The sequence below is a fragment of the Palaemon carinicauda genome, chromosome 5 (genome assembly GCF_036898095.1).
Source record: "Palaemon carinicauda isolate YSFRI2023 chromosome 5, ASM3689809v2, whole genome shotgun sequence".
NCBI classification, from domain to species: domain Eukaryota; kingdom Metazoa; phylum Arthropoda; class Malacostraca; order Decapoda; family Palaemonidae; genus Palaemon; species Palaemon carinicauda.
Window position 1 is genome coordinate 51,734,818 of NC_090729.1, and position 20,000 is coordinate 51,754,817.

Here is a 20,000-nt window from a genome sequence, read left to right on the forward strand (position 1 = left end):
TGACTCATATTGCCTTCTAGTCGATTTGCACTTGTATTCCTCTAGGAAGTCTATGCTGGCTTTCGAAATCCCGAAGCGCTTTCTCACCGCTAGGGCGAGAAAATCATGAGCTGCAGGGTCTGGGTTTTCTCTAATGAAGCGCAGACCAGTCGACTTCTGGACTCGCTGGGTCAGAACTGGATGTGGGTAGCGGCACGAACTTCATCTGTAGTTCCAACGCCAAGGGGAACCACATGCTGTTCGCCCACTTGTGGGCCACTATTGCCGCTACCCCCTTGAAGGATCTCAGTTTGTTGAGGACCCTCAACAGAAGGTTGTGAGGAGGGAACAGATAAATCCTGGACCATCTGTTCCAGTCGAGGGACATTGCGTCCACTGCTTCCGCTAAGGGGTCCTCGTACGGGGACACGTACAGGGGCAACTTCTTGTTGTCTTTCGTCGCAAAGAGGTCTATTTGCAGTTCTGGGACTTGATTCAGAATGAAGGAAAATGATCCTGCGTCTAAGGACCATTCCGACTCTATCGGTGTGAACCTGGATAGAGCGTCCGCTGTCACATTGCGGACTCCTTGAAGGTGAACTGCCGACAGGAACCACTTCTTCTTTTCCGCCAATCGGAAAATGGCTAACATCACTTGGTTGAGAGGTGGTGACCTCGACCCTTGTCGATTCAAGCATCTCACAACCACCTCGCTGTCTGTCACCAATCTTATGTGGATCGAGTGACGCGGGGAGACTTTCTTTAAGGTAAGGAGCACTGCCATAGCTTCTAGAAAGTTTATATGAAAGGTCCTGAATAGCTTGGACCAAGTCCCCTGGACTTTTTTCCGAAGAGAGTGACCTCCCCATCCCTCCTTTGAGGCGTCTGAGTGAATCGTCATCGACGGGGGAGGTGGCTGAAGAAGAACAGACTTCTTTAGATGTCTGGCTTGGGACCAAGGTCTGAGAAGAGTACGTAGCCGAGGCGGCACTGGTCTTCTCAGGTCTCTTCGCTCGTTTGATGCATACCTTCTCCAAACTCCGGTTGCATCCTTTAGCTGTGCTCTTAGCACTGGGTCTGTCACTGAAGCAAACTGGAGAGAGCCTAGTACCCCTCTCCTGTTCGCGTCTTGATATCCTTTCGGAATCTAGAAGTCTCTTGACAGAGCCCGCTATCTCCTTCCTTTTCTTCATTGGGATGGAGAAACTGTGTGACAAAAGGTCCCAGTGGATTCCCAGCCACTGGAACTTTTGAGATGGAGAAAGTCGAGACTTTTTCTTGTTGATCTTGAAGCCTAGGTACTCTAGGAACTGGATCACCTGACTGGAAGCTTGCAAGCATTCGGTCTCGGATGCTGCCCACACCAGCCAGTCGTCCAGGTAGGCTACTACCTGAATTCCCTTTAGGCGTAATTGTTTGAGAGCTGCGCTCGCAAGCTTCGGGAAAATCCTTGGGGCTATGTTTAGCCCGAATGGCATGGCTCTGAAGGCGTACAGTTTCCGTTATAGCCTGAACCCTAGGTAGGGGGGAGAGTCGACGGCTGATTGGAATGTGCCAATAGGTGTCTGACAAGTCTATAGAGACTGAGTATGCCCTCTTGGGCAGTAAGGTCCTTATGTGTTGCAGTGTTAGCATCTTGAATTTGCAATTCACTATGAACTTGTTGAGTGGTGACAAGTCCAGAATGACTCTGAGCTTTTCCGAGTCTTTCTTGGGAACACAAAACAGCCTCCCTTGGAATTTGATGGACTTCACCTTTCGGATCACATTTTTCTCCAACAGTTCTTGAACGTACTCCTCCAAAATGGGGGTGGAGTGTTGGAAAAACCGAAGGCATGGGGGTGGAGTGCTGTACCAGCTCCAACCCAGTCCATTCTTGAGTAGGCTTTGGGCCCAGGGATTGAAGGTCCAGCGATCCCAAAATTTCATCAGTCTCCCTCCTACCGGTATCATTTCACTTGGACTGCCGTCCTGAGGTCTTGCCTCCCTGACCACGACCACCTCTGAATCCCCTTCCCCTTGAGGGGCGCCTAGACGAGCCTCTGGCTGCTCCTCTAGGTTTTGCACGAAAGGAAGAAGACTGTCCTTCGAACGTTGGGGCGAATGTGGTTGACTGACCTGGCACAGCCTGGGGTACCCACTGAAAGGCAGTCGGGGTTTGTGCCACCATCTGGGGCACTGGAGGCAAAGGCAATTGCAGTTGCTGTTGCTGTCTATAAGGCTTGGCTGGCCGAGATGGTAGCCTAGTCTTCATATTCTTCCTCTTTGGTTGAGGACCCTCATCCGGGGAAGATTTTCTTTTGATAGCCAGGCCCCACTTCTGGAGAAGATTTCTATTCTCCACGGCGGCCTTATCAACAACCTCTTTGACCACATCGGTAGGGAAAAGGTCTTTTCCCCAAATGTTGGAGGAGATTAACTTCCTTGGCTCGTGTCTCACCGAAGCCCCGGTGAACACGAACTCCCTGCAAGCTCTCCTTGCCTTGACGAAGCTATAAAGGTCCTTCGTCACTGTGGCTAAGTGAGACTTAGCCACTACCATGAACATTTCATGGACCTTGGGGTCACTTGCCATCGTCTCGAGAGTAGTCTGATGAGACATTGAGGCAGCCAGTCTTTCTTTTGTCTCTTCGTAAAAGAGATTCGGACAGCTTGGGGAGGTCCTCGCCGAATTGCCGTCTGGCAATATCAGCCTCCCAACTTTCCCACTGAGAATGTCAGATGGACATCCTTCCAGTCTTTGTGGTCCATAGGTAGGGCCAGCGACAAGGGTTTACACTCCTCCAGGGAGGGGCAAGGCTTGCCGGCCTCGACTGCCTTTAGGACAGCCGCAAACCCTTTCTGTAAAAAGGGGAAGGCTCTATCAGGAGAGGACACAAACGAAGGGAGCTTCTTGCTCAATGCAGCTACCTTCGAATTCGAGAAGCCCCTCTCTTTCATCGAGGATGAAAGTAGGGCTTGAGCCTTAGCGTGGTCCATAATAATGACCTCCTTCGGCTCTGTCTCCTCCCTTGAAGCTGGTTCTTTTCTCAGCCGGACATAGCAGTCCGGATATGATGCCTTGCTGGGCCAGAATTCTACCTCCTCTAGGGGAACTGAACCCAGCTTATCCGAGATGACGATCTTTCCAGTCGTCATCGGCATGTGCTCAGCATACCTCCAGGGGTTAGCATCTGAGCATATGGGAAGGTCTTTCACATTAAGCCTTTTCCGGGGCCCATGTGATTCTGCCAGGGACTGCATACGCAGTTCCATTGCAGCCGCCTTCTCCTGATTCTCCTTCTGCATTTGTTGGATCATTCCAACAATCGAAGAGAGGGCCTGTCCCCAGTTCTACTGGGAGGCCAGCCGATGTTGAGGGGATAGGCTCCGGCATCTGAACCGGAGTAGCCGACACCTCGTCGACCTCATCCTCTACGACATCCGGGGTTTGAACTTGATCCTGACCTTCTGCCAGGAGGTCTTTTTCCAAACGTTCGTCCAGGTCAGACATCCTGTCACACAACTGGATGTCTTGCATCGCATCTGCGACTTCCTCGTCCACCTGGACTTGATCTTGAAGGATCTCCTCTTGAGGCTGGGGAATCACTGCCTCAGCTGATGCCTGGGGAAAAAGATACGCCCTCATCTTCTCACTTGGAAGATAAGGGCCAGAGGTGTTCTTCTTGAAGCCCCTTACCCAAGTACGAAGCTTTTCCCTAGCTATATCCCTTGATTCCGCCGTTCTAGGGGAATCAAAAGCCTCAGTAATCAGGTTAGTGCATACAGTACATACCTGAGGGTCCCAATACTGGAGATCATCCTTGGAGACAGCGCATGCTGCGTGTCTCCTACAACACTCATGTCCGCAGAGGTTCTTGCTGCGGACATTGCAGAAAACATTTCCGCACTTCGGAGGGTCCTCCTGTAAAGAGAAGAAATTTCCATGAGTATCAAGTGAACTATGTATCACTGGATATGCATAGTATAGCATAACAATTCATAAATGAAAGACACACACTTGTGTTTCCCTCACAACCCATTGTTGCAGCCTTCCAGATAATAAAATCAAAATGGTTTATCTCTACTAGAGTAACCAATGCAAGGTTTCCAGAGGAAACAGGTGGAGCTCACACCTAGGCAATGATTTTAAAATCCTGGATAATAGACGGGGAAGAACTCTGCTTCCTGTCTGAGGGCAACAGCAAAGGGCCGTGCAAGAAAACACAATAGTGTTAGAAGATACAGTGCTGTACCTAAACTTTTACTATAGTTTTCTTCTTACTGTATATGCTATACAGAAGAATACTAGTACAGTATAGGGAGGATGTGTGCCGGCCTGCCTTTGCCGGCCGGCACACACCACAATTAGCTTTAAAGTATACTACTTAACAGCTATAGGGCGGCAGCCCTCTGGTTCAAATGCCTGTGCCGGCGGCAGCAACTGCCGGCCAGCAACAGCCAGTGTTGGCCGGCAATGATTGCCGGCCAGCAACTACACAAGGTAGTACCCAGCTGCCGGCCACACTCTTGGTGACCGGCAGACAAGGACTGACATAAGCCGGCCGGCAAAGGTACAAGACCGATGCCAGCCGGCAGCAAAAGAACCAGAAGACTACACCTGCCCGGCTGCCGGCCTCATAGGCCGGCAGCCGCCCTCATAGGCCGGCAGCCGGGACAGGTACAGCACTAGAAGAAAATAGAATGGATGCCGGGATAAGAGTGTACACAACCCCCCAAGCCCGGCAACCGAAAGAGTGCATATAAGGAAGGGGGGAGAAACTTAATTCAGGCTTCCTTGACCAATGCCGTCCGGCTCTGCCGGCAGGCATGGATGAGGGGACCAAGAGAGGTCCGGGCAGCACTCGAAAACATAAGACCCTTGCCGTCCAGCGTCTCTGCCGGCCGGCAATGGGCTTAGTCAATCCATATCCCAACCTATACTAGGTCCAGAAGTAGAATGATATATGGTACAGTAATACCCCTGCCGGCCAGCTCTGCCGGCCGGCAAGGTACAGTACAGTAATGGCTAGGCCATTACGGAGATAGAGGGGGAAGGGACAAGAGGGTCCTGCCAACCTTGCTTTAGTGACAGATCACCCGCAGCCAAGAACTCTGTCTTAGCCTAAGGGAGATCTAAGGGAAAGGGCCAGCGCAGTAGTATAATACCTGCCAGCTTCCAGAGCACCAAAGCAAGGAAGGCGTTGCAACCCCCAAGGGAAGATTTATCCTCCCCGAGAACAGCAACAGGACTTAGTCTGGTCGATCACACAAGAAGGAATCATAACTACAGAAACCTTCGACAGTGACCTAAGGGAGCTCAGCTCCCTTTGTAAGTGTTAGGTCAGCGAGGGAGACTCTGCCCCAAGCCAAACAACACGGACTCAGACTAAAAACTCTGTTGTTCTGTCCCTCTTTGAACCAGACTCTGCTGGAACAGGAAGGTACAGTAACACCCTAGTATAGTTTTATCGAAAATAAATTCGGAAAAAACCACTTAGGGATAAGCCCAAGGCTTAAACAGAGGGAAAGGGATTGCATACCTTCTCCGAAGAAAAGAAAGCAACCGGGGAGTATAATAAAGTATACTAAGGCTCCATAAGCAATTAGCCTAGGCACCAAGAGAATCGATTACCTAATTCACCGAAACTCTCACGTATACAATCTTGGAAATATTCCACACAGTCTAAAATGTATAAAATATAGCCTAAAGCTTCAATAAAATTTTAATTACACTCGGAAAAACCATAATCATGCATTAAGTACTAGGACCAAACGACTAGGCTACATGGCCTAGCGTAGGCCAGAATGGCGAATACTTCGCCAAATAATACTAAGCACGAAAGGAAATCCTATGTAAAGCTAAATAGCTAAATTTTATTAAGCAAAACAACCAGGAATGTCACTCTGACTAACTAATTTATACCTAGCGAGTGACAGTGTCCAGGACACCTCTGGTAGGCTACGGCTCTTGTATCAAAGATTAATCCTATTAATCACTCAAAATTTTACCAAGAGCCTACATTTATACATAACAGACACTATACTCAACTTATCCGAGGTCAACGAAGACGAAGAAGCCATGAAAAGCTGAATAAATCCAAGATTTGCGAGAAAAACAGGAAAAAACACCGAGTTGTTAAGCTACGCAAAAAGGAATACAGATGGCGCCAGGATTGGCGCCAGGCACGCATACGAATCGGGGGATAGGGAAGCCTTGGGAGCGGCTCCCCTTTTTCTTTCCCGAATTCGTATCTCGTCAATCTCCCTCCTACGAGACGAATCTCTGTTCAGGTCGTAGATTGCCATGTGACGTGTCTAGAATACGTCCTCTGATATGTCGCGATATCCCTTTCACGAGGGATACTCGCTCCAGGAGTTAGAATTCTGGTACCTTAAGGTAAATTCTCTGGGAATATCGCCGTAGTTGTAATATACCCTAGGAAGCTACCCTATAGGAACTTCCATCAGGACGACATGGCTTGAGCCCAAAAATATATATATATATATATATATATATGACTCATAGAGGTGTTAGTTTTCGAACAGGTTGCAGAATATCCAACCCAGACATTCAAATATTCGCAATCATACTAAAATTTGCAAAATAAATATAGACAATAAAGATTTTAGCATTATAGAACAGGTATCTAATTACCATGACTTGCCTATTCTGGAGTCAATTTTGATTAAAACACTGGTTCCGTCGTTAAACGCCCAAATTTCCTCCACTCAATTGTACTTGTCATAGATTTCTTTGTTTTGTTCTGTAATTGTTGATGCCATTCAGTTTTTATATGCGCTTCTGCGAGGTTGGTTCCACTTCTGTTTTATGTATATTTTTACTTGAATTTTAGTTTTTTACTAATTTTTACTTTTTATATTTTTTTTTATATTTGTATATTTTTATTACTGTTTCTTAATGTTATATATATACTTCTTATTTGCAGCCCTGAAAGATGTGATAATGACGATCACGAAACGTCGGGATATATAATAAATGGAATTTTAGAACTGCCTATTTCCCTGTCCACTTTGAAAAATGCAAATTACTGGCTGCCGCCACCTTCTCTGATGACACACATATATATATATATATATATATAGATATACGTACTATATATATATGTATATATATACGTATATATATATATATATATATGCACATATATATATATATACATATTTATATATATATATATATATATATATAAATATATATATATACATAAATATATATACATATATATATATATATATATATATACATATATATATGTGTGTGTGTGTGTGTGTGTGTATGTGTGTGTATGTGTGGGTATGTGTATGCGGTGTATGCGTGTATTTGTGTGTCTGTATGTGTATGTGTGTATTACACACACACATATATATATATATTATATATTAATAGATGGATATTTCTATATGTATATATCTAGCTATCTATCTATCTCTCTACCTATATCTATATATATATATATATATATATTCATATTTATATATATATATATATATATATATAATAGATGGATATTTATATATATATATATATATATATCTATCTCTCTCTCTCTCTCTCTCTCTCTCTGTATATATATATATATATATTGGTGTGTATAGGGGTTATGCGTGTATTTCTTCAGTAGCTATTTTACTCTTGGTAAGGGTAGGAGGGACTCTTAAACTCCTGTAAGCAGCATTGGAAGGAGAAGGACGCGCAAAATCAAACCATATATCTCTAGTCTTGGGTGGTGCCATAGCCTCTCTACTATGGTCTTTCCACTGCCTTGAGGTAGAGTTCACTAGAATCATGGTACACTGTGGTACACTAATCTATATAATTTTTCTTCATCTTTTTTTTTAAGTTTTTCTAGTTTATATATGAAATATAAATTTCAAGTTTTCTACCATTCTTAATACAACTTATTTTGAATGTTCATTACTCCTCTCGTAGTGTATTTATTTCTTTGTTTCCTTCCTACACAGAGTTATTATTCCCAGTTGGGGCCTTTGGGCTTCTAGCCTCCTTTTCTCCAAATATGATTTTAGCTTAGCATATTGTAATATCTTTCTATCAATCTATCTTTTAATTTATCTATCTAACTATTCCTATATATACATAATTATATGTATATATATATATATATATATATATATATATACTTATATATATATATATATATATGTTATATAATATATATATATATATATATGTGGCGTTTAGAAAAAATGATATCACTTGAGATATGACTATTTTAGAAACTACATGATCAAGGCAAATGAAACTAAACAGGCTTAATGCTGAATATCATAAGATTTATTCCTCCAAATCTGAATGAGGTATTCAAAAGCATGTGGACTCCATGATCGATTTCACAAATGTTCAATATGTGCACCGCTTGAGACACGGCATATGTCAAGTTGGTCCTCCATCTCCTCCCAAATAACCTCTAGCATGTCTTGGGTAATAGTCTCTAGTGCGGCAGTTATTCTCTGTTTGAGTTCTTCTAGGTTTGCAGGAAAAGGGGAAACATACACTATTCCCTTCACATAGCCCCATAAGCTCCAAATCGCAGGGTGTTCGGTCAGCAGCACACCCGATCAATCTCCCTCGGATAACGTCATTGAGATAAGCCCGCACAGTGAGCTTCCAGTGTGGTGGAGCCAAATCCTGTTGAAAAATTAAGTCTTCATGTTTATTTGCAATGAACTCATCTATTAGACAGTTTTGAAGCATTTTCAGATAACCATCACCCGTCACATTTCCCTGAAAGAAAAATGGGCCATTAACATGATTCTTTGAGATGGCGTAGAACACGTTCACTTTTGGCGAGTCCATCTCATGTCCAACTGTGGCATGGGAATTTTCATCACCACAAATGCGAACGTTATGTTTATTGACTTTGCCATTCGTATGAAATGTGGCCTCATCACTAAAAACCAGGCCGCCCCTGAACTCGTCTTCTTTAAGTTTTTCTTGCATATCAATACAGAATTGCCTTCGATTTTGCTTGTTATCTGACGTTATGGCCTGAACAAGCTGCAATTTGTAGGGTTTCATTAGCAAGCATTTCCTCAGTACGCTCCAAACTATCGTTGTTCTTCTTATGGACTTCTTGATGCTTCGCACGAGCTTTTGACGAACCTCCTTGACAATATCTTCTGATGATTGTGGTTATCCGGATCCTTTTGCCCTGCACATACAGCCTTCCTCTTTCAACTTTTTGTGACATATCCAAATCTGCATTCCAGTTGTTAACTTTTTAGCAAATTCTCTCACAAAAGCACGCTGCACAGTCTTGTTTGACTGTGTTCGGGCATACTCCAACCCACAGAATGCCTTTTCTTTTGAAGTAAATGGCATTTCTATACCTGTAAAGATAAAGCCATCAAACATTAAACATGAAATTTCGCACTGTATTTACACATGCTATTAACATTTGAAGTCGCTTGAACGGGATCTAGCAAAGTTATTGTATTGCAAAATTATATCAAGTCTTTTGAAACACACTACAAATGACAGGACAGGTTGCTTCCAACTACGCCACCAGAGGCTCTAAAGGTAGTTGGAACATAATTGCTACCTGCAGTTAAGTATTTACCTGGCAAAATATCAGTCCCTTACCAGCGGGTTTCCCCGACTTCCCGGCCCACTAGGTGACACAATTGATATTTTTTTTTCTTTTTTTTCTAGTTGGAATTACCCCTAATGAGTCAATATGGATGAAAATCAACAAAATATCGTGTTCTAATAAAAATAAATTTCTAGCTCATGTTTAGGATCGAACTCTATGTATATATATATATATATATATATACATAGATAAATATACATTCATATATGAATATATATATATATATATATAATGTATATATATATATATATATATATATATATTTATATATATGTATATATACTGTATTTGTATATATATATATATATATATACAAACATACTTACCAGAAATTGTTTTCACGGTTGTAAAAGTAATCATAATAGAATTACTTTAAAACTCCTAAAACGTTTGAGAAAAGTTTTGGGCACGATTGTAATCCCCTTACTCTACCCGTACTCATACATACACAAACATTTGCTCCTTTCAACATTATAAAAGATATATTCGCTGATAACCTTCAATATATAAGAAAATCCGATTAAAGTGAATCCCGAGTGTTTGATTCAAATAAGACTCTATCCATCAACACACTAGTGAATAGCATTCGTTACTGCTTCTTTTTTATATCATTCTTTTACCTTATGGCATCCACTAGAGAAAAGAATATATATTTTCAAGAAAATAAGGATTATATATATACATATATATATATATATATATATTTATTTATTTATATATATATACATATATATATATATATATATATATATTTATTTATATATATATACATATATATATATATATATATATATTATATATATATGTGTGTGTTTGTTTGTGTCTGTGTGTGTCAGTATATATGTTTTTAACCAATTATACCAACAGGGCGTGTCAGTGTGTCTAATCTTTTCTGACCAAAACACCAGTGTCATATAAAATCTGTTTTAACTATAACCATGATAAAGGAGATTTTGTAGGATCCCTCATTCCTCGTTATGTCTTTTTTCTATTCTTGTTAGGTAAAATTAACAGGCCAATATCATTAAATCCGTCCTTATCTTCCTGTTATTCTGCTGAATTCAAGGAGGCTGCATTGAATCAATAGGATATTAAGTGATTAGCTTTCATTAGGAAGATTCCGTTCGATACGTGACTAAGGGAATTTGAGCCTCGGAGAACAGAACGTCTCATTGACAACAGGATTAGGGTTATTAAGAGAGAGAGAGAGAGAGAGAGAGAGAGAGAGAGAGAGAGAGAGAGAGATTATCAAAACACATAACCCAGTGAGGAAAGGAAGTAAGGAAATAAACCACAATAATATAATGAACAACAAAAAGGAAATATTTCCAGTACATTAACAACTTGGAAATAGATCTTTCATATTAAAACTATAGAATAAACTCCTTTCAGACAGTTCAACATAAAACCATTCGCTGCAAGTTTGAATTCCTGAATAGGCAACAAAGACCCTCGACTCTTCAGGAATTTTACCAGGATTACGGAGGACATTTTGGCGAGATGGCCTTACTAGAATAGATTATTTCACACTAGCGTTATCATCAGTGTATACAAGCGTATGAGGAATATTGACTATATGCTCATATACACTGAGACACAGCGGGGTAAATTAGTTTACGTTTCTAGTACGCTTGCATATGTCAGAGTAGGGTAGAACAAGCTGAGCCGAAAGAATTCATGAGCATGCTAAATAATTGTCGGCATATGTAGGCGTATGATTTTAATGTTCTGAACACGTTCCTCATACAGTGAATACGCTAGAGGCATGCTGAAGGTACATTGCTCATAAGTCGAGTACGATTCTCACACGGTGAGGTCCACATGGCCTCTAAAGCGACCATATGGAAAACAAATTATGAACCCATGTCTAACGAGTAAATAAAGTACTGGTCTTAATTCCAACGAATGAGGAACGTACCTGAACGGTTGAACGTATCTCACCTTATCCCTAATGTGTTCTTAGCGTATTGGAAACTTATTTCGTCCGTATTTTCTGCTTAAGCGCTAGCAAGATTTTATGCAGGTGGCACTTGATGCCAAAAACAGAAGAAAAGGATGAGACACATCAAAAGTTGTCACTTTCTTGGCTTGGCGTTTTGGCATCCTCATGGCACGAGGTGTACTGGCCAAAAGACGAAAATTGGGAGTTCTGTGCTTTTATCCCTGGATAGGTACGCTTCTCGGACACCCCTTTAAGGGTATACTCTGTCGCGCACGACCCCAACTCCAAAAAAAATTCAGGAAAAATTTAGTTATGCATCAATCTGTATTGTTTGAATTGCTAAAAATACTTCAAAGAATGCTAAAAACGACTGAAAATATAAATGATACCCATCTACAAAATAACTATTTATTAGAAATATATTAAAAATTTAAGTATACAAAAAAAAGACGACGTAAATATTCACAAAAAATTGAAATATACATATACACATAAATCCCTTTAGGGACACCTTCTTAGATGGCAAAGCAACAGCGTGTAATTGCTGTAAATGAGTTGGACCCATAGAAGTCAAGATCTGAAATGAGAAAAAATGGTAACTTTTTTTGGACAAACCTTTTTTTCCAAATTTCATGAATTTTTTTGGGTACCCAAATGAAATAGGAAGAGGCTAATTTTTTTATAGAATAAACTCATATTATCCTAGAACAGAAATACATAATAAAATGTGCACTAAGATGTAATTTACTGTTATATCAAGGGCGAAATCTAAAGGTCATTTTTTGACGGCCTAGTTTCACAATGTAAATTTCTTATGAAAATCATTGTATCTCCTATAAAATATGATATTCATGCATTAAAATATACCAAAATATCACACATTCTATACAGAACAATAATATATAGAGATATGCCAACTTACCTTTCGGGTATGTCAACAAAATGGCCGCAGACCGCAACAACTCTTACAGCCCAATCTACCACTTGAAATGAAGAATGGGTATGTAAATTTCAAGGTGTCATCAGCATCTCTTTTTAACTCCATTAGAAGTGTGTTGATGACATCCATGCCGAGGGAATACTGCCTGCTGGCCATTATTGAAGATAAATTCAAAATAAATACAAAAAAATCAGAAATTTGCAAAAAATAAAAAAAAAATCAGAAATTAGCATTTGAGGGGAAATGGACCTCATGGCAATATATGGCATCTAAGCCAAAACCAATGTCATGCAAGTGGTAGACAAACAATTCAACCACACTTTCCAACTATAAAAAACCAAACAAGTATCAACACTGTTCGACAATTTATAATTATGTAATAACTTTGCTGTTTGATCACTTACCCCTATAAAGGTATATCAGGGTCGAGGTCGACCCCTGGGGGAATAAAAAAAACGGGGAAGGAGGGAAGTTAGACGAAAATCAGTCCTAAAGCAGACAATGGCATGTAAACTAGTCACCCCTTGCAGGTTGATCACTTCCATGTTCGAGACAGCTGATGATTTATGGGGAAAAAACAGGTTTTGAAAATGCTGTAGGGGTCGCGTACGACCCATCATACCTTTCCAGGGATAATTATACTCATGCCTGCAGTAAATTCATCATACGTTAAATGGTCATTACTCGTCCGTTTTTCATACGTTCGGGTTACGTTCTCACATGTCACTGGTGCATTAGTATACGTTCAATGGAAATATACATCACTTCATATAACCTCACAGTCATCTCGCGTACGTTCTCTACATGGTGCCTATACGCTCACTGTAGGATAATCCCACGTTAGTCTAATGGTCATCAAAAGCAATCCTGCTTCATACGCTGAAAGGTGTGCTTATGAAGAAATTATCCGAAAAATGCATACGTTACTAATAAGTCGGCCCTATACACTAGAGTGTGGCATAACCTTATTTCATACAAAGCGTAGACCCTGACATTCTAGAGAAGATATATTTATCCACGCCTGCTGTTCACTCCTACAGTAAATGGTTCAAAGTAAAATATATATTTGGAATTCACCTCCACTCTAACGAGGGGTCACTCCATAAAAAAAAAAAATAATGATAACATTATTATAATCTCCGTAATATAGAAGGTAATATATCGTTAACATACTATCACACGTAACCCAGCATGGAGTGCATATTGTAATACTAAAAAGGGAGAAATAGCAATCAAATATCAATAAAATAGTTACCTTAGAAAGGTGAGACCAGCAGGAAAAGGAAAATACTATTGATTTTTAGTTCGTCAGATAAAATAAAAAATAGTACCCCCTTAGCTGGTGTATGCATGCTAGTGAAATATCTTTTGTCGTCCTTGATTATCTCGTCCCATTTCAACTTAATATTGACTGATGATCTTATGGAACTTTTGGACTTGGCCCGTTGCAACAGGAGGAAAACTACCAGGGAAATTGTCAGTCTGAAAAGATATATGAAGCATTTTTTACGGTCTAGTCCCCTCTTTTTTATAGGCGCAGTCTTATTAAGATTTATAGCACCTAATTTTCTTGCCGTAGATTTACAGAAATAGATTACGCCTTCTTTAACGAACCAAAATGATTCAACTCAGTAATTGCTTCCTGACAGATTCATAAGAATGTACTGAAAGGTCTTATTCTGATGAACGGCATTTGTTTGATTTAAGCGCAAGAAAATTTTGTGTAGAATTTTCTATAAATTTACATTTTACCGAGCAGGCAAAGATTTTTCACTGATCTGAAATATATTTTACTGGATTTCGAGCACTATGGTAGCCGAATGAGTTAATCTGCCATCGATGCAGCAATTTTTTAGTGGATAACGCATAAACATTGATGGTTCCTTTTTCTTATCTTTAAAAAGCCTTTAAACATCAGAAATTCTTATCTAAAGGATATATTGCAATATTCCACCCTATCCTAATGATGAGCTCAGAAATTAAAAGGTCATCCTTGCATTACGTGTAATGTTATTAAAAGTAATGAGGCATACATTTAAAATCACTGGATACTATTTATCATGAGATCTCGTACTGTGTATATCATGGTTTCACAAATATAGTAATTACCTGGAAATATGCTTTGTAACTTTAGAATTAATGATTTCGAATACATCTGGATTTATCAGGTTTTGATTTCACTGATTAAAATGGTTGTTAAAAATATAGGGAAACCAGAAATATTTTTTGTAAATAAATAAAGACAAACTAATTTGATTATCCCATTTTTATCCATGATGATTGACACACTTCATACAGATCTCATAAATTAACTTAAAATAATTTGTTTAAAAAATACAGAGAGAGAGAGAGAGAGAGAGAGAGAGAGGGAGAGAGAGAGAGAGAGAGAGAGAGAGAGAGAGAGAGATTGTCAATAAATTTATACGGTAAAAGCGATAAAGAAGTAGTTTGTGACATTGCTGGGAGAGGGTTGTGAACTCAAAGGCAGGAAGCAATCAACTGAGTTGTTTATTAAGGAACACTCTCTTTTATATACAAAACCTCAAGGCCACAGGACATAACCTGTTCAAGAGACAGACAATGTTACAGAGCAAAACCGGAGACATGATCATTCAGGTTCTTTTTAGTGCGAGGGAAGAGCGCAGATACAAGCATAATATATACAAAATTGCCGTGCCAAATGAACTTTGCCTTCAGCAGCTGTGCAGTAGAACAGCACGAGGGATGTGAAAGGCCGTGAATGAAATCAAACACCTGTCGGCGCATGGGAGCAGGAATCCAAGGTCGCGGTCTACCAGTACTGACGTCACAGAGGAGGGTGGTGTTGGAGTCTTCGAGGGGAAAGTCTTCCCAACGGAGGGACGTGCAGGATGTCCTACAAGCTTGATACTCTGGATCCTGTCGTTGGGCTTCAGCCAGGGCGTTGTAATCCAATCCCAGTTGAACGGCAGCCAACGTGTTTCTTGACAGGGCATCGGCAACGAGATTCATTTTCCCTGGGACGTATTGGAGGGTGCAATTGTATTCAGCCACGGCGGAGAGATGTCGGCGTTGACGGGCGGACCAGGCGTCAGACTGTCGAGTGAAGGCGTGCACCAGAGGCATGTGGTCTGTGTGAATGACGAAGGGCGTACCTTCTAAGAAATGGCGAAAGTGACAGACAGCCAAGTGCAACGCCAGCAATTCTCGATCAAAGGTAGAATAACCCGATTCTGCCTTGGATAGTTTTCTGCTGAAGAAGGCCAATGGGCGGGGCGAGCCTTTGACCACCTGCTCGAGTACTGCACCAATAGCGACGTCGCTGGCATCGGTGGAGAGAAGGAGAGGGGCGTGTGGGATAGGAAAAGTGAGAGCCGCAGCAGTTGATAGGGCCTTCTTTGCATTGCAGAAGGCTTCTTCTTGAAGGGGACCCCACTTCAGGTCCTTCGGCTTGCCCTTGAGGGAGGCGTAGAGGGGAGCAAGAGTGGCGGCAATGGCTGGCAGAAAACGGTGATAATAGTTGATCATGCCCAAGAATTCCTGCAGAGCTTTGACGGTTGAGGGCACGGGGAAGTTCTGAACGGCTACTACCTTCTCAGGGAGGGGGTGGACACCTTCAGGAGTGATGCGGTGCCTTTAGAACGACACTTTGTTGGCGCCAAAGGTACTCTTGTCGTACCGGACTACAAGGCCGTTTTGTTGCAGGAGGTCGAGCACGATGCGCAGGTGACGGAGGTGTTCCTCTTTTGAAGAGGAGAACACAAGTATGTTGTCCACATAACATACACAGAAAGGGAGGTCCCCTAAGATACCATCCATGAGAAGTTGAAATGTGGCCCCAGCATTACGAAGGCCAAAACAGGAGTAATTGAAGGTGTATGTACCAAACGGAGTGGTGATGGCAGTCTTGGGGATGTCTTCTGGGTTCATAGGCACCTGATAATACCCCTTCAGGAGATCGAGCGTAGAGAAAACCTTTGCTTTGTGCAGGTAGGAGGTCACGTCGGCAATGTTTGGGAGGGGGTAGTGATCCGGTTCTGTTTGCATGTTCAGGCGCCTGTAATCCCCGCACGGACGGAAGGAGCCGTCTTTCTTCAGAACGATGTGTAAGGGTGACGACCATGGGCTGGGGGCCTTTTGGCAAAGGCCCATTTCCTCCATTTCGGCGAACGTCTGTTTGGCGGCTGCCAATCGTTCCGGTGCCGGACATCTGAATTTTGCGAAGACTGGGGGTCCCGTCGTCTTGATATGGTGATAAATACCGTGCTTGGCAGGAACCGTGGGCGTTTGGCAAAGTTCTGGACGGAAAACTTCCGGGTACGACATGAGGAGGTGGGCGTAGGCATCCGTGGGTGCGCTAATGTGGAGAGCAAGGTTAGAGGGGGCGGGTTGAAGAGGTTTCGACAAGTACGAGTCTGCGTTGACCAATCGTCGGTAGGCGACATCGACCAGAAGGTGGAAATGAGAGAGGAAATCCGCACCGAGGATTGGCATGGTGACGTCAGCAACGAGAAACTTCCAATTGAATTTACCATTTCCGAATGATAATGTGAGGTTCTCGTAACCGTAGGTGGGTATCGCAGATCCGTTGGCAGCTACCAAGCCGTCGTGGGCAGATGTAGACAGACTACGTCGTGTCTTGAAGAGTTTCCTTGGCAAAAGAGAACGACAAGCACCCGTGTCTACCAAAAATCGCACGCCCGTTCCTGCATCCTGTAAAGAGAAAAGATTAGAAACACGGGAGGCCACCGCCACGAGCCATGGCCTATTTACACCTTTTTTGGCCACTGACAATCCTCGGCACATATCTTCGCAGTTGCCCCGAATCTGAAGTGGTAGTAGCAAAACTGCGGCGGATGGGAGGTAGTAAGTGGCTGTAGAAGTCGTTTGTTGGGGTGCGAGCGATTGGTGGGTGGTGGGCGGCTTTGTCTCTGCTTTGGCACGTCACGGTGTGGGCGTGTATGTCCTACGGCATTCATGTCAGCTTCAGTTGACGTTGAATAAGCATCATCTTCGTCAGGGGTGGAGGCGTTGATGGAGGTCTTGAAGTGGCTGTCCATAAGGGCGTCGGCTTTGGTCATCAAGTCCTTTATGGGTAAACTATCGACATCGGGTATGGCAGCGCGTATAGGTCCGGGTAAACGGCGTATCCAAAGGGCACGAAGTAGGTTCACCTCACGAGGAGAGTCGTCTGCGTCAGGTTGAAGGCGAGCGATACTGGTCATTTCCCTGAGGGCAAGCGAAGCCCTTTGGTCCCCCAACGGTTGTTGCGAGAGCTGAAAAAGCTTTGCTACACGGGTGGCTGGCGACGGTGAGTATTGTTGCAGAAAGTATGTTTTGAGGGCGTCATACGCTATTGGCGTGTCTCCTTGTTCACAAAGCCAGTCAGATATTTCCGGGAAGGTGCCCTCGGGTATCGCCGCGAAAACATAATCTGCTTTGGTGGTTGAGCGAGTCACGCCGTTGATGCGAAACTGGACTTCTGCGCGCTGAAACCAAGCAAATGCCTCTCCGCTGGCGAACGGTGAAAGTTTCAATGGGGCGGCCGTAGCGCCAACTGCTGTAGTAGAGTCCGTCATAGTGCCAACGATGGAGGGGCGAGGGAGGTGGGGGTGGAAGGCAGTGGGAGCGAGTCGACTTCCGGGGTTACCAATGTGACGGTGCCGAGAGAGGGTTGTGAACTCAAAGGCAGGAAGCAATCAACTGAGTTGTTTATTAAGGAACACTCTCCTTTATATACAAAACCTCAAGGCACCAGGACATAACCTGTTCGAGAGACAAACAATGTTACAGAGCAAAACCGGAGACATGATCATTCAGGTTCTTTTTAGTGCGAGGGAAGAGCTCAGATACAAGCATAATATATACAAAATAATTATGTACAATTGTGTGACACACGGTTGGTACAAGTTCTTTGAAATTTGAATGTTCTCCATGATGCATTCAATTCTATTAGGATATTGAAGAAAATTTTATGCTGCAATTCCACAAAAATAAAATAGTCACTTTAAACTCTCTCTCTCTCTCTCTCTCTCTCTCTCTCTCTCTCTCTGTATATATATAGATATATATATATATATATATATATATGTATATATATATATATATATATATATATATTCTTTTCCATGTGAAAAATTTGCGAAAACTTAGATTATTTAATGATAGAGGTTTAAGTATTTTTTTATACATTTTTTTTTAATTTTCAACAAAAGGATGCCACCCAAAAAGAGATTCTACAAAATGTTTAATGGATGAGTGTTATGTAAATTTTATATTTTGTTTTGTTTTCTACAAAATGATGCCACCCAAAAAGAGGTAATCATTCGATAAATCTGATAAAGCTAATTCGGTGAAAATAAGGAAATAACAGGGAACAGAAGTCCAGAGAACTGTATGGAAAGAAACAAATGCAAGAAGACACGGGATGAACTCAGGAAAACGCATACAATTAGAAAGGCAGCTAAACAAAAAGTATAGACTGAAGAGCAGATGGGTTAAAGAAGGAACTCTAATGAAAGCAGAATGGCAGCTAGATGTGAAGCCGAAGATGAAGAGCAGAGAAATTTAAGAAGGAACGCCAGTACAAGCAGAAGGGCAGCTAGACGTGAAGCAGAAGACGGAAAACAGATGAATTCAATAAGGAGCACTAATCCAAAGAGAATGGAAGCTAGGCGGGAATCAGAAGATCAGGAGCGGATGAATTTAAGAAGGAACACTGATACAAGCAGAATGGCAAGCAGAAGAAAGAGAGCAGGTTAATTTCAGAAGAAACACTTATACAAGCAGAATGGCAGCTAGACGAAAAGCAGAAGACAAAAAGCAGATTAATCTAAGAAGGTACACATATGCAAGCCGAAAAGCAGCTAGACGTGAAACGGAAGATGAAGAGCAAAGGAATTTAGAAAGGAACACCAATGCAACAGATTGACGCCACCCAACAGAGATTCTATAGAAACTATAATGTTTGAGTCTTATGTAATTTTTATATTTTTATCAGTTTTCTATAAAGTGGTGCCACCTAAAAATAGGTTTTCATGCGGTAAATCCGATAAAGTAAATTCAATGAAAAGAAAAAAGATAGCAGGAAACAAAAAAAAAAAAGCAGAGGAAATTGGGAAGCTAATATTAGCAAGAAGAATAGCAGCTAGACATGAGACACAAAATGAAGAACAAAGAAAACCTCACTCAAGTAGAATGGCTACTGGCCAAAAAGCAAAAATTGAAGAGCCGATGGATTAAACATGGGAAATTATTGCAAGCAGAATGGCAGCTAAATGCGTGGCATTGGACGAAGAACAGATTAATCTGAAAAGGAACACTAATACAAGCTGAATGGCAGCTACACGTGAAACTGCAGATTAAAAGCAGAGGAATTTATAAAGAAACTCCATTGCAACAAGGATGATGCCAACCCCCCCCCCTCTCCTAAAAAAAAAAAAGAAAAAAAAAATCTGCAGAATATCTGGTAGTGGAGTCTTATGTAATTTTATTTTTTTCAGTTTCTTCAAAATGATGCCAACCAAAAATATGTTAGCATTCGTTA